Consider the following 17424-nt stretch of genomic DNA (forward strand, 5'->3'; position numbering starts at 1 on the left):
TTGTTTTTAATGTTTTAGTGTTTAATTCTTTCTCTATTAAAAAAAGAGTATATAGAGTGACAGCAAGATCCCATAAGATGATTTTTATGTCTATCAAAAGGTAAGACATTGCCCCACCATTACACTAAACGTTTCTCACGTATACAATGAATACACTTTCCCACTTTACGTCTCAGTCTCCTTGACCTGGTTGGCTTCTCCAAAGAAAACCAGCGTATGGTCTGAGCAGTTATGTCAGAGAACTACTGGTAAACTGAAGTGTTTTTGTTCTACTGTCGTCAGATTATCATTCACCCGATAAGGAAAAGAAAGCTAAGATTCATTGAGCTGACTTCTCATTTTAGGATGGGACATCTGCTTTATTGTTTTGTTCTGCTTTGTTTTATCTTCCCTGACTTGATGAGTGACAATGAATCGTTATTAAGGTTTAAGTAAATCTGTTTTCATGCCCTATCTAATTTCCCTTTCCCCTGATTTTTAGTTTTGTTCCTTCCTGTTTTTTAGGCCAGGCCCTGGCACAGTCCTCCCTGAACTGCTTCATTAGCTTCTCAGCTGCATCTTAACTTTCCACTCTTTCCTCATCTTACTCATCCTAATACAGCCGAAATATCCTCCCCGCCCCCACCAGGCACTTCTATCCCTGCCCTACGATCTTTGCTTCTATTTTTTTGCTAATGTGATGTTCCCACCTTGAAAATCTACCAGTCTCCCAACACTACCTCAGTTCCAGCTTCATCGCAGAGCCATTCCCAGTAATTCTAGTGTTTCTTTTTGACCGTCCGTAATAGGCCATCCTTTACTATACATTCTGTCACTAGAATATATTCAGTTGGCTTTTGTTGCATATTATTTTATACCACACCAACTTTCTAATTGTATATTTTATCTCCTAAATAAGATGTTAGCTTCTCTGAAAGCATGGTCCAGAAATGCTTTTTATATTGAGATTATTGACTAATAATTTTCTAGCTACCCAGCAGATACTAAAATATTACTTTTTGATAGCAGAAAATACTATGACTGAATTAAGAAATATTATGTCTATATAAATTTAGACATGCAGAAAAAGTCCTTTGACACTATGGAATTAGACACTTTCCTAATGTGACCTCATGCCTCTTGTTAAAAATGTTACACTGTGTCTCACATTTGTGAATTCTGACATACTGGGGTAGTTTGCTTGAGTTGCTCTCAATAAGCCACATGAGACTGAATTAAGAATGACTTTAGGTTTATAAATAAAAAATAAAATCAAGGGGGGAAAATACTTGTAAAAAGTAAATTGTCGAAATGGCATATTAGAAGAGGTTGGTTGAATGTTTGAGAATCATTCTAGATAAGATTAACAGAACGAAAGCAGACTAAGGATAAAAGAACAAGGTTCAAAAGTGGACTCTGTTTACCGTTTAGGTGACTTTGAATGAGTCACCAAATTTCTCCATTATCAATCCCTTCATCTCAAAAATGAGGAAATTGCAAATGATGAATCTAAAGGCTATTTTCAACTCTAAAATGCTGTAATTTCTAGTGATAAATTTTCCAAATGAGGAATTTTGGCTTGGAGATCTAAAAATATTAAATTATTTTTTTAAATATCTGAACTATATTAATAAGGAATTATACACTTCATTTGAATAGCAAATATGGGCACATGTAAAAATCTTGATGCTTTGATTCACTTCACAGACACAGGGATTTAAATCTCGACATACTAAAATTTTACATGTTTCTCCATAAACAAATAGGCACTGTGCCCTTCAAGAGAGTTCTGTTTCATTAAGCAGGAAAACCACTTCTGCATTACTCTTCCTCTTACAATGTTTAAAGTTTAAACCTTGTTCTTCAACCCTTCCTATTTCAACGTCATCTTTCTTATGTGCCTTTTTTCTGATCCATGCCCTTGAGTCGAGGAATGCAAAAAAAAATCTATATGTTAAGCCAAATTTAGTGCAAGACGCTATGTAAGAAAATCTTTCTTAAGCTGAAATGTATTAACTGACAAATCATTTATTGTCTGGGTTATTCTTGGATGAACCTTCAGGAAATGATGGTTTTCCGTGGTTCTAGCTAAACATTGTGATATTGATCACTGCAGATACAAGTAGGTCCTTTAGCACAGTAGTTTCAGGATTTTTAATTTACAATTTACTGTTTCTTCAATTACAAAAGCAATTAATGTCTCTATTTAAAATTATAAATTACAGAAAATATAAAGAAGAAAGTAAAATCATATATAACCCCACCACACAAAAATAACACTGGATAACATTTTGTAGAAAATTCTTTCAATATCTTATCTAATATTTATACTTACATTTTTTGATAAATAAATGTAACTTTATCAATCCATAGCTGTTGCCACAGTCCCTGAAATATAGATTAACTAAACTATGACCATGGTATATTAGACCTAAATATGTTGTTACAAAATTCCCCAAATTTTTAAAGTTCTTCTCTCTCTCAGAACAACTAGACTTATTAATAAATAAGTTCTTACAAGTGGCAGGAAGTAGGTATTAGCAACAGAAAGGCTTTATGCTTCTAAAAATGACCTCTGAGTAACAGGTTTCCATTGCTCATTATATTACAGGTATGTATTAACAATACTGACTCTCCATTGCTTAGAATAATAACTGACACCTTCTGGCATATAAATATTTCTTCAATGACAGATACATACAAAATTGAAAGAAAGGAAGTTCTGGCTATACCATTCTGGCTTCATGGGACCCCTATATAATGATGATGTCGGTACAGTATGCTAAGATACAACCCACCACTAAATAGAGTCAAAAATACGGTTTTATGACTATCTTTTTGAATAATTCATGAGAATAAATTTATTACAACCAATTTTTATAAGAAGAAAATTAGTTTTAAAAAACAACAGACAAAAAATAATTTCTAATGACCGGAAACAAATGACAAGTGCTCAAGAGTCAAGATTTTCAAAACTTTATCTCTCATGCCTTTTGTTTTTAAATCTATTTCTCCTAAATGTGTCCAAGCAAATTAAATGAATAAGGACTCCTTTTAAAGGAAAAAAAAATCATAGTCCTAAATCGAAGTATATTTATGTTATGAGAAAGTGTATATACTTAAAACTAGTTGCAAACTCTTGTTATGCTTTTAGCTCGCATGTAATTAAAAAATTTAAATTTACAATAACTCCAAACAAAACTACTCACACTTCAACCAGAAACACTAATGGAATGATTTGTGTTGTTGCTGTGGTTCAAACTAAACCACTTTTACAGCATGAAGAACATTAGCATGGTGCCGAGTACTGAGTCATGAATTTTGAAGAAGGACCAGAGAAAGACATCAGCTCCTTCTATGTTTTCACTTAAATTAACTTATTTGTTGAAATATGCATAGAGGAAAGTGCACAAATCATAAGGTTACAGCTTTCTGAATTATCACAAAATGAACACATTCACATAATCATTATCCTAATCAAGAAACAGAATACCACCATCAACCCTGACATTTTCCTTGTATGCCATCCCAATGTCCACCGCAGTCCTCATCCCTAAAGGCCACCCAGGACTAGTCTGTGTGTGTGGTACATTTATACTACTGCATCCCCCATGACTACTCAACTTCTACTCTCTCCTCTCTTTGTACTCTGAAACCTTTGTTTTTATAGCACCCTCCGGCACTATTTGGCTTTTTATTTTGACACGAATTTATTATTTATGTATTAAGCCCACAGTTTTCCCATTAATAATGATAGCTAATACTTATTTGCTTACTATGTGCTTGACGCTGTTCTAAATGGTTACCATGGAATAAACTTATGTGATCTTCAAGTATGAGTACAAATCAGATATTATTATTATTATTCTCTTTTTACAGATGAGGCAATTGAGGCACACGGAGGTTAAGTAATTCTCCCAAGGTCATACAGCATGTAAATTGTGGTTCCAGGATTCAAGCTCAAATGGTTGGGCTCCATCATCCATACCCTTACCTACCTTGCTATGCCATTTTTTTTTAATTTAAAGATTTTGTACCATGTGTCACCAACTTCATGAAAAACAAATATAAAAAGAGGCATGAACATCTCATAGCAATGCCAGTTACAGAGTAATAATCCACATGATCAAGTACGGACTAATTTTAATAGTTTTAGATTATCATTGAAATTCAAAATTGTAGAAAACATTATCCTGTAGAAATTTCAGAAACTCTCCTTCCCACATATACAAACAAATATAGCTGGGACTCCTGTTTGAGAAAAATTAAGTATAAGAAATAAAAAACCTAATCTGTTCCTTATAAATGGCAATTGACCAGGACATAATCACATAGAATAATCATCCTTATACTTTGCCCACTGCAGATCCAAATAGCAGTAAACAAATGAGTAACTAAAGGCAAGTACTGCTTTTTATCATTCAATATTTTTTTATGATTGTTAGATACCTACTAGACACAAAAATGAGTTACGCGTATTATTGACTTTTTCTTTTGTCAAACATAATCAATGAATTACAAGGATTATTAATGGAATATATTATAAATGAGCAAAATTTCCTATGAACGACCTTATAAAGTCACTGAAAAATGCAAAGTAGACCCTAATAGGGCATCCTGAGGAGCACAATCTGTTCCTCTTTTTGGTGAAAATTATGAACTCATCCAGTTTTTGCCTCTATTTATTGGTATATTCAGTTGCGAACTGACAGCCCATTTCTCTGGATCCTTCTGAGCTCTGACTTTTAGCTTACAGCAGTGGTTCTTATGCATGACTTTAGAGGTGAAATGATGCATGCAGGGAGCATCCCAAGCTAATGTGATAACACTAATGTCACCCCAGCAGATGGCACTCAGTTGCCTCTTGTTTTTACTTTCATATTGATTTAAAATTTGGGTGCTCCCCATTGGAAAAATTATTCCTAGATATTAACTACATGAAGACTTCATAGTTCATTCAAAAAACATGGCATTTAAAAGATTTGGTGACCTTTAGTGGATTTTCCACCAAAATAACCTAGAGAACCATGAGTTTATACAAATTCTCATTAACCTATACCTGCTCTCTGGATAGCACTTATCAGCCAGTTAATTCTAATCAATTAACACTCAATTACACCTCTGTGTTCTCTTCTTGAGATACTACCTCATCTGAACTTGAGTTGGCCAACAAAGTCCTGATGACCCGGCCCTCTCTCTCCTTTGCAGCCCTTCCATTAGCCACTCTCTCTCATGTTCCTAAGCTTTAGCCACACGCTGGTCTTTCAAGTTCCTTTCATGGTCCGAGCCCTCTTGCTTAGGACCTTCACTGGAATATTCTACATTAAGCATCTTTATACTTACTATCCTCTTTACTTATCTTTCTTTTATCTCCATGTATTTTAAAAAATAAATATTATATGTTTTCAGAGTTTAAAACTATTGGGAAATGAATAATAAAGGTGAAAGTTCCCATACTCTTTACTTTCTTTAACTTTTCTAAAGATCGTTTTTAAAAATTACATATAAAGAAATGATAAATTCAAGAGAATATATGTGGTCTATATAAACATAATAACCATCAGTCATGGTATATTATACAATCTGGGAACTGTAACATTATCAATACAGAGGTCCTATAGGCTTTTTATTGATTTCACCTCCCAACTCGCTTCTTCAGAATATTGTTTCTAATTTTTATGGAAATTTTGTAAAATAGATACTAGTATGATAGGCATTTAAAAGCAAGTACATGAAGGCTTTAAAAAGTTTGAAAACCAATACCACACAACCAGTAAGAGAACCAAAGACCCCCTGACCCAGAGCTCAGGCTCCCAACTACTGCTTTGCCCTGTTTTTCTTGGTCTCATACCAGATTTGAGATCCTGGTAAATCCTGTCATGGAATCTACAACTTCACCTTCATGCAAGGATCATGACTATAAGTACATAATTATTTATATACTCATTGGCATAATGGCAGTTTTCTGATATTTCATAAGCTCCATGAAGGTAGAACACAGATGAGCCTTTTTCATCATTATAACCCCCATTACTAGAGCTGAATATATATCTAGTGAATAGATGGGTAGATAGATTTGGTGCTTATGATTTATATGTTTACTAATTTCATAGACATCCAGGAGGTGCCATGGAAAAAATTAAGAAGTCTTGAGTTTCTCCTATATTGTTTTTATGTACACCATGTAAATCTAACTCCTTTTGTTCTCGCCAATTTTACTTACTCCACCAATGATCAGCCTGTCCAGCAACTGTCTTCTATTTCTTTCTCACATTTCTCAGACAGTAGGTTGCTCTTTTTATTGTGCCCTTCTCTGAATGAGATAGAGTTCAATATCTAACCAAATGAATGGAATATCCCTTCTCATTCACCTCAAGACTTCCAGACTACTTTTACTTGAATGAAAATATTGTTAGAGGGAAGGTGGCCCACTATGTGATGATGACCTGACCTTACACTCTCCCCTGGAAATAATCCTGGTTCAGTTCTAGTAAAAAAGTGCCTCCTTTCAGTTTTGATCCTTAAAATATTGGCACAAAATATTGAGACTGTGATGTTGAATACCAATAAGCCATTAAAATCGCATAATGTGAATTATCCACATTTTGCCATACGTTATCTAGAAAGATGCTGTATTTTTTATTGATTTCGTTTTTGCTGTAACTTTAAATATGAGATATTTTATACTTCTGAAAATAAAACGAATTTTTTATATTCTTAAATTGTGTAAATTCCAAAGGTACCACATACTTTAAATGTTATCAAATAAGTTTTTAAATGGACTATCAAAAGCAAATTAAATCAAATTCAGAAAGATGCTTCACAATACCATTAAAATTGAGAAATATAGGATGGAGACATAAATAAAGCATGATATGTTAATTAACACAAAGCTCAATCCTACCACGATTTTCACCCTGAAAGAAAGATAATTACAAACAATACTGTGAAGTATTTTTCATATGACTCCTGGGTTACTAAATGGATAAGAAATAAAGATAATGACATAAAGAAAAAGTCAAATGTGAGACTTACAACATAGAAGCAATGAAATGCATAGTTTGATGATGATGCTCTGTATTTCTCTCTAAATTGCTCTTATATTTTAAACAACTGCTAAGAGTGCTTTACTAATTAGTACAGCAAAATGCATTAATATAGAATGATTGTCTTAACTCTAGAAGATTTTTAAGCTTTAGTAATCCCACTTCCTCAAAGCAATATATCTCAACCATTACAAATGCACTCTAATTTCTAATTTATTAAATACAGCCATATTAATTTACACATATAAACCTGAAAATGTTGCAATATTGCTAAAAATATGGCTACATAATAACAATTCTATTCTGAAGACTGTGCAAATAAGTCGCTTTTCTGGGAAACTTCTGTTTGCCAATGTTATTGTATGAGGCCCTTCCCATCCCTTTATACCTCAAGGGCTTATTATCAACTGGGCTAAAAAGAGCTATTCTGTTTCTGAAAACTTGGGCTGCAGGATAATCTATATGCCACTGTTGTTTCCAGTTTTACACCTGTGACCTGTTATTTCAAATTTTGTCTCAGCATATATTTACACTTCTTAAAATCCATGTTGGAATATAAAACTCCTGGACTCAAATCTGCAAGGGTATCCAGTGCCTATGGTATTCATCTCAAACTGTTCAGTTAATTTTTGAGTGTATTTGTAGTTATAATCTTCTTTACTCAATCTTAAAGCTCCAGACTTTTCTCACTTTACATTTGGATAAAAATCCTACACAAACCTAATATTACTTCTATTCCCTAAATATGACTGATAGGCTAGGAGAATATGCCCTACCCTTTGAAGGAGTTTTTTGTTGAGATCTATAGGGAATTAGGTCACTTAATCCAAACATATGTCTCCAAAGTTTGTTAACATTGTGTCAAAGAAGTTTCTTACTCTCTAAGGCTCCAAAGCAAAATCCACAGAGATAAAACCTCCAGAGCACACTCGTTTAAGTTTGATATGTTGCATAATGATGCAGATGAAGCTATGATCCTAGGGCTGCAGGGTTCCCAGAGCATTCTTAGGTTATTAGTAAACTTCATACATTGTCATTTCTCCCCAATGTGTGTGCAGAGTTACCATGAAGAGATTTTTATTGGAAACGGTTTTTCATTGGTGATGAAAATATTCAATCAACTACAAGTCTTCCCTTCATTTGGTTGGATACTGAGCTCCATCTCATTCAGAGTATTATCATTTCTTAGCAATGGTCTCAATGCTTCAAACATGAGTTAAATAATGTAATTATAATAAAAGAAGCTATCATTTACTGAGTTTGTACAACATGCCATATCCTTTTCTGGAGAATTTACACATAGTCTCTTGTCACTTATTTTCAAAAAAAAAAAATGTTGTTAGGGAAACAACACATTGGGAAAACATATAGTAGGTTAAAAATATGATCTAGAAACCTGCAGTTGTCCAGTTTAATGATATAAAATACACTTGTTTAACACTTGAAAATTTATAAAAATGTTCATTTGTAGTGTCTCATTTTAGTCTCAAAATACCTTAATGAAAAGCCAGTAAAAGAAGGAGTAAGAAAACTTAAACAGGCACTTTAAGCAAAAGATATCCAAATAGCCAATAAATGAAGATATACCCATCAGACATACACATTGAAACCACTACTGCTCTCCCCTCACCAGAATGATGAAAATTAAAAGCTGGAAAATACTAAATATTGGTGAGAATGTGGAACAGTTAGAACTCCCACAAACTACTGGTGTGCCTATAATTTGATAAAACCAGGTTGGAAAGCTGTTTGGCAGTACTTACTAAGCACATATGTTCCCTATGATCAGATAATTATAATTTTGTGCAACAACATGGAATGCTCTCACAAATATAATATTGAGGGAAACAAGCCAGGCACAAAAGAGTATCTGAGGGGAAGGTATTTTGAATGGGTACACTTCTCTAGTTCTGGTAACATTGTTTTTTAATCTGAACATTGGTAAATGGGTATTTTCAATTTGTGAAAATCCATTAGGTTGTACACTTACAGTTTTCTCATTTGGATATAATGTTAAAAACCATGATGGCATTGCCAAAATGAATATTAATAATTAATGATGAAGCAATTAAATATTTTTAGAGTACATATTCTCAGACCTCTATACTTTCTACTATATAATGCCTCAAAATTCCCAAGAAGCATGAATTGCAATTATTTCTATCCTTTATACTAATATTTTTACATTCAATTAACCAAGTTGTTTGGCACAATTCAACAAGTTAAGAGATTAAAATAATAGTTTTGTGGTATAGAATAATATTATAGAAAATTTTCCACGTTCAGATAATTTTTTTTTCTGTCTTCAAACGATGATGCCAAAGGAATTTTTGATTTTTGTTTCTTCATAAATGATACCCTTGCACATTCTCTAAGCATGGGTAAAGTTTCTCAGGGTAACATCAGACACATGAAACAAGAGAGGGAGTATTCTATCATAAAACAAAGCTTTACATATGGTAGTACATAATAGGAAAACCTTTATAAAGTTACTTTGGAAGACTTCGAATTTAAAACCTCTAACAGTAGCAACTGCTGAGCTCTTTAAGGTCTCTGCTTACATCATTTAATTCTGGGTATCTTTTAAAATTAATTCAGAGGTTCCAGGGAATGTCAGCTGTGGCACTTGCACATGTCCTAGACATAGAAGTAGAAATTGGAAATGCCTTGCTTGCTAGTGAAAGTTCAATTTTGTTCCTCCTGTTTTATCTCTTTTGTGTTAAATACTGTCTTATGCAACTATGTCAATGAAAGCAGAAGAAATGGAGTGTTCGACATTTCTCTTGGTTGGTTCCCTAATTTCTACATCTTAAATGCTCAGAGATTTTTAATTATTTCATAAATGGACAAGAACATGAAATAGACCAATTTTAATGTACGAGTACTTTCTATTTAAGTAGAACATAGATTCGGAGGTCCCTTCAATGAGATTTCCTACTGGATTACTTACTTGATAGCAATTGCTGTCTTCAAAACATTAAGTTGTTTTTCTAAATATTATGTTTCCCTGTAAATGGAACAGAGCCTTTGTTATAATTCTTCCTGCCTAAATGAAAAATAACCTTTTAGCAGCATCACTACTGTAAGATATTCAGGCCAACACTGTGTCTTCTTTTAGGCACTCAAATTAATTTAAAAATTGAACGTGGGTTATTTAGGAAAGGACACCAGAGGGAAATAGAAGGAGATTAAGAACGGCTTTCTTATCTATACACCTCCATGCATTATTTCATATTTCTCATTAAAAAGAGCTACTTACTAGAGATACATTTAATATAGTAATGGAATCCTGGTACTGAGAAAGTGGAAGACGACTTCAAATAATTCATTCATATGTACCATCAATTCTAAAACTTTACATACTACTGTCATAATTTTTGCCATATAAAACTTTGCTTATCTTTTTGTTTTATTATTTAATTAAATGATTAACAAATATAAAAGTTATAAACAATAATAACAAACACCCAAGTATCTATTACTCAGCTTAAGAAATAGAACATTTGGATGTGGTTCCATAATGTAGGAGTTAGCACATCTGCTTTACACACAGAAGGTCCTGGGTTCCTGTCCCAGTGGAGACATAGTCCATGGTCTATGGCCATGCCATACTGAACAAGCCTGATGTCTGATCTTGAAAGCTAAGCAAGGTTGGGCCTGGTTAGTACTTGGATGGGAGACCACCTAAGAAGACCAGGTGCTGTAGGCATAAATAATAATAATAATTAAAAAAAAAAAAAAACAGAACATTTGAGTCCACTTAAATGCATCTTCACCTCTCAACCATAATATCATGGTGCTTATCATCCCTTTTATTTGTTTCAAAGTTATAAGATACCAGTAAAGCATATATTATTATGTTTTGAATATTTTTAACATTATTAGTGGAAATATGTTGCATGATACTTTTTACTTGCATGTTTTTTACTGTTATGTAACTTTTTAGAATATACAATTTTTTATTCAACATTGATTCATTAAGTATACATTATTTTTTGTTCTAGTTTTCTTGCTGTTGGAAATAATCTTTCTGCTTTAATTAGATAAATCAAATTTTTTTTTTGAATTGTATCAACTTATACTTCCTCCAGAAGTCTCAGGCTTCCTGTAGGTCAAAGTTCTATCAGTACTTGGCATTATCTGACTTCTTAATTTTTGTCAATTTAATGACTATAAAACGCTAATTCATAGCTTTAATTTGCATCTCGTTTATTAATAATTATGTTGATCATATTCTAATATTTTACTATATCTCATAATATATATGATATATATAATATATCTTTAATATATCAAATATCCTGTTCTGTAAAATATCTGCTCTTTGCCTATTTTTTGAATTGAGCTGTTTATTGTAAACTTACTGATATATATAGGTCTGGTATATATTCTTCAATCCAATCTTTTGTAAACTATTTGTATAAATATATTTTCCCAATTTGTAGTTTCCCTTTTTAATTTTTTTGTGTTGCCTTTTTATTAACAGAAGGTCTATATTATAATGTAATCAGACTTATCAATATTGATTTTACGATTAACGCTTTTAAAGTCCTGGTAAATAAATCTTTCCTTATTGTAAGTTCATAAAGTTTTTTTTTTTCAAATTATCTTTTAAAGGTTTTATGGTTTGCCTTTTCATATGTGATCTTTAATCTTCCTATAATTAGTTTTGAGTGTACTTTGAAGCAGATATACATATTTATTCCTGTAAAATGACTTCCTGTTTTATGTATTGATTCCCATGCTAGTTCTAGTCTCTAGGAATTTTCCTTAATATGAAAACATTTGTGCAATTTCTATTTTTTTAATTGCTCTATTTGCCTACTTTTATGTTGCTATCCCATCTTTTAATAAATACATATAACTTCATAATGAATATTAATACCCGATAAATACATTCCCCAGATTAATTATTCTTCATCCATGTCCAAGCCATTCTTAGGCTTTTGCATTTCTACTAAAACTTCGAAGTCAATATTTAAATTCCACAAAGAAATACATGTTAGAATGCTTATTGCACTTGCATGGATTCTGCGGTTGAATTTGGTAGAAGCGGCATCCTGAAGATATTGACACCTCCTACCCAAGAACATGACATATTGCTTCATTTACTCAGGTCTTCTAAAATGTCTTCCCTTAAAGTTTAAAAATGTTCTCATAAAGGTCACACACATATCTCATTAGATTTATATCTAAATTCTTGATATTTTTTCTGTATTTAACACTTTTTTCTTGAAAAATTATATACATATATATATATATGCACGCAGTTGATTTTTATATTAATTTGTATCCAGCAAACCTTCTAAACCTTCGTTTATGCTAAAACATTATCTTTTGGATTTTCTTTGTGTACAAGTATATCATCTGCAAGTTCTTCCTTTCCACTTTCTTTTGTGGTCAACGAATTTTCCTTGCCCTACTGTGAGGGTTAAGGAGCACTTTTTAATGTTAACTAGAAATGGTGATAGTGGACATTGTTTTCTTCTTCCCAGTCTTAAAATAAGCAGTATTTCATTTTTGCTCTTGAAATATCTCACCAGAATTTGTCAATTTTATTACATTATGTTTTATAAAAAATACTTGTTTTTTGTTGCTATGCATCATATTTTTATATTCTGTTTAATAATTTATCGGACAACTTAGAAGAGAAATTTAAAGTTAACACAAATAAAAGAAAGTATAATGTCCAATGTGCAGTACTCAATATGTGAGTGTTAGCTAATACTAGTATTTCTATCTTTTTCCTTCTATTAACATCATTCATGTCTGTTGTGCTTTCATTAATTCTTGTCTGATGCTAAATTTATTAATTTAGCAAAATCCTTTATGGTCATTATTTTTCTTCTCTAAATGCTATGTTAATTTTATGACACTCAGTTTTGAATATTTTTATTAGTCATTTCTAAGTATTTTACAAGTTCCATTATTTTTTTTCATTTTTTAACCATGATTTATATCTACAAGTCAGTTTCTAGAATTTTCAAATATATGAAAATCTTCAAATTGTCTCTTTAATAACTGTTCAGGGAATCATACAGTGATCTGAAAATGTGGTGTACATAACCTTCACCTCCTGAAATTTGCTGAAACTTACTCTATACCTACTGTACACTATAAAATGTATCCATGGGTGCTTCAAAGGGATGTGTGCAATGTTTTATATATTTCATGAAATCAAATGTTATCTGTATTGGTTAAATGTATTGTCTTCTTAATAATTTTGTCTGCTTGATATATTAATACTATTTGTTAAAATCTCCCACTATGATGAAAGATAGATCAAATTTTTCTTGTAGTTCTGTCAATCTTTGTTTGTTTGTTGAGGTATATGTTAACAGCATAACATTAGTTACATATAACTTTTTTCTTAGAATTCTCTAAATTTCTGCTTTATGTTTATTGGGCTATGTTATTAGTTATATATACATTTCTAATTGGCTAGTGAATAAAATTTGTAAACATGTGTATTGATCGTTTTTATCTCATATTTTTAGATTTGGTTTTGTATATTAATGCTTTATTGTTTGTGATGATATAACTATATTACCTTTCTTTTGGTTGGTTTTTCTTGGTTTATCATTTTTATCCTTTTAACTTCATTTTTACTTTAATTTGTAATCAGGTTGCCAATCTTGTCTTTAAGCTTAAATTTATGATGATTGCTATTACCTAGCAATATTCTGTTTCTTTTACAGTATTTTATGCTTTTTAAATTTTTCTACATTTTTGGATGATTTTTCTCCTTTTTGTGTTTTTAAATTTTTTTTTGTCTTATTTCAATTTTTACATTAGTTTTCAGAACTAATTATTTACTGGTTATCCTAGAAAATGTAACATGTATACGTAACTCGATGAAATATATATCAAATCAACATCTCACCCACATCCTGATATTTAAAAGCTAATTTACCCTTAATTTATATGTTATTATTTTTCAGGAATATAGTTTTATTGTTTTACCTCATGAATTATTGTTTTGTACAGTCGATGTTTACAACTTCATGCTTTTTCTAATAATTCTTTCTTGCATCGTAGTCACTCTTCCTGGGGTCCTTTTCTCTTCTTTCATAACACTGATTTAGATATTATTTTAATACAGGATATCTCAGTCTCAATAATATTGACTTATGTGACCAAATAATTCTTTGTCGTGGAGAGCTATCCTGTACAATTTGTTCTGGACATTCCAGATATTCTTGCTGAGAGATGAGGAGCAAAGAGGGGAATAAAAAATTTGGGAAACCACTGCTTTGGAAATGTCTGTGATACTAAACTCTAAATTTTGATTTTCTAAAGGATTTTTTATTTTGCCTGTGCTCTTGAAAGAACTAATTGTATCCTGTTGTGCGTGCAATTCTAGACCAAGGGCTATTTTCGCTCAGCAATTTAAAGATACGTTCTATAAACTTTTGGTTTGTATCTCTGCTTTTGAAACTATCGTTATTCCTTTGAAAACACTGTATTTTAGCTGTTTTGGCTTTGGTGTCTGTATTTTATCTATGATGTATCTAGGTGTAGATTTCTTTTTATTTACTCTACATTAGATTAATTTTTTGATTATTTTTAGTTTAAATAGTCACATCTATCAATGCTTCCAGAAAATTCCCCAACCATTATCTGCTTAATTATTTCCTACTCATTTTTTCTCTATTATCTTCTACTGGTTATCCGACTGAATATATATTACAACTTTTCATTCTGTCTTCTATAATTCTTAATCTCTTTTTCAGACTTTAAATCTCTCTGACTCTCTAGGGTACTTTTTAGCTATCATTTTCAATATCCATATTCTAATTTTTTAAAATTATCTTTAACTATCCTATCTGCTGTTTAACACATCTATTAAGTTTTTACTTTCAAATATTACATTTCTGATTTCTATAAGACTTTTTAAAAAATATATCAGCCATTTTTTAAGTTTTCTTGATCTTCATATGCGCTTATGATTCTGTCTTTCCTTTTTAAATACAGTAAATATAGTTTTTTTCATAATTTTTGTCTAATGATTCTAATACTTATATCTGAAAATGTAAATTTTCTAGCAGTTTTTTCTTAGTGCCTCTCATTCATGATACCCTATTCTTATTTGTATCTTGTGATTTTATCATGTGCTTATAGGCAATAGAACTTCATCTCTGAGAACATTATGAGGCACTGGTGGAAGATTTATATTCTTTTCAAAAGAGAAATAGTTCTTGCTTATGTCAAATAGTGGGGAAAACTACAAACATTGAATCACTTTAATGCTGTGCTTGGCGTTTTTCAGATGACTCATATAACTATTAACTTCTTCTTCAACTACATCAGGGATGGTTTCTGGTTCTGAATCCTTAAGAAAATTCTTCGCTCCCATACCAAAGGTAGTAAGTTTAAGGCAAGATTCTTTACTGTTGAGTAGAATTTGCTTCTACTTTTGTTGATTAGGTTTTCCTGGACTACAGTCCTTTGAGGTTCTGCATTCCATCTTGTCAGATTTTCAAAATTTAGTAAAATTTAGGCTTTATCTCTGGTTCTTCACAACTTAGCAAATGTTAAAACTTAACCCCACTATCAACAATGATAGAAGCCTTCAGGTACCTATTTGCTTCAGATAATAGTTACCCTCCAGATTCTCATTTTTCATTTTGGCCTTCTAGTACTTTTATTGCAATCTTGACAGCTCAGCAATAAAATTAAATATTTTTAACAGCATAATGAAGAACAAACATTAATCAGAGGGTTTTTCTGGTATATGCTGAAAATGGAGTCAATATTTATTTTATTTTTAGATAGTAGTTTATAAATAAACACAAGTCTAACAATGCTGCCTACTTGATTCATTCACTAAATATTTATTGAGCATGTACAACATTCTAATCACTCTTTTAAGCACTAAAAATATAATATAAGACAGAATCCATTCCTTCAAGTAAATTGTTTTATCTAATGATAGAACAAAGGTAGTAAACAGAAAATTAATACATATAAAGAACAACTTTGGACACCAATGGGTGCCATGAAAGAAATTAAGTTGGATGATATTATAGAGTTATTTGTAACAAGGTGCTTGATTTATTTAAAGACTGAGACCAGTCACTCTGAGGAAGTCATTCTGGGACTAAATTACGAGAACTAGATACTCATAGAAAGGTAAATGGTGTTCCAAGCAGAAAGAATAGCAATTGCAAAGGTCTCAAGATGCCACTTAGCTTGAGTGTTTGAGGAAAAGAAGATGGCCAGTGTAACTAAATACAGAAAATGAGTTAAGTAGGAGAGTAAGTTCAAAGGTAAAGGTACATGACAAATAATCAAATAGGTAGGCTGCAATGGGGAAAATTTATAGAAAAACATTTTATGCAATATAGTTTTTTTAAATGTTTTAAATTTGAGGTGCCTATTAGATATCCAATTAGATATGTTAAGGGGATAGTTGCATAGTCCAGAACAAGGGAGGAGTCTAAAATGGAGATAAAATTTGAGAGTTGTCCAAGTTTTGTAGTGTTTTAAGCCATTGAATTGAATGAAATTTCTTACAAAGAGAATTAACAAAGGGAAGAGAAGAGAAGTAAGGACAAGAAGCAGGAATAATTCAGAATTATTGCTGTGAAAGAGAGGAAGATAACAGCAAGGGAAATGAGTGGCATGGGGGAACAAGTGGAGAGTGTACTTTTTAGGTAGGTGTTCATAAAATTAAAGTGAGTCAAGTCAATCCAGTTGTATAATTTCTCTAGCAACTTTTAGCAGCAGGAGTAGTCCTAAGGTATAGAGTAAGCAGGTAATTAGATTAATCAGAGTTGGGGATTTATTAGGCAATTTTGATAGCTATCGATAAGGGTTAGGAAGTTATGATTGTAAAAGGAGTGATTATAATACTGGATCATGAAATATAGTCTAGATAAAGAAGCAATTGCAGGAAGTTTGGTCACAGGTTGGAAGTTTCATTATGCTTAAAGAATTGTTGGATTGGATGCACAGGAGAAGAAGGGCTAGAAGGTGAGGAAATGAGATGAGTGTCAGTGAGAGGGCTGTCACAATCAATGTACTTAAGAGTGAGTAGCTATTGGAGTGATGACAAAATCTAGCTATGGTTCAGCCAAGATAGTCTGGTGGCTGTGTTGGAGATGAATGGATAAGCGACACATGATGGGCATGGCAGTAACTAAAGACCAACGTAGAGAAGAGATCATTGTTTTCAAGAACTAGAGAAACTAAGAGGCCTCATTGGGATGGATCTTTACAATAGTGGAAATCTCCAGGAACATTGGAGAAAAAGTCAGGAACTAGATGCTGACATCATCAGTAAATGATGTAAAATGACAAGGAGGTTAGTAGATGACAATAAAAAGGCAAGGTAGAGGATGGTAGTTTGATGATGTGCTTTGAAGGAGTTGAGTTTTTGAAGAAAGAAGTACTGAAG

The 17424-nt window shown here is 32.0% G+C and overlaps 1 protein-coding gene across 6 annotated transcripts in view; it reads left to right on the plus strand.

Annotated features, from left to right (window-relative positions):
- Positions 1–17424, plus strand: part of KCNH7 (potassium voltage-gated channel subfamily H member 7) — a 405071-nt gene that overhangs the window by 136287 nt on the left and 251360 nt on the right. The gene's annotated exons all lie outside the window — the stretch shown is intronic.

This window comes from Rousettus aegyptiacus, unplaced genomic scaffold (genome assembly GCF_014176215.1).
Source record: "Rousettus aegyptiacus isolate mRouAeg1 unplaced genomic scaffold, mRouAeg1.p scaffold_m13_p_2, whole genome shotgun sequence".
NCBI lineage: Eukaryota > Metazoa > Chordata > Mammalia > Chiroptera > Pteropodidae > Rousettus > Rousettus aegyptiacus.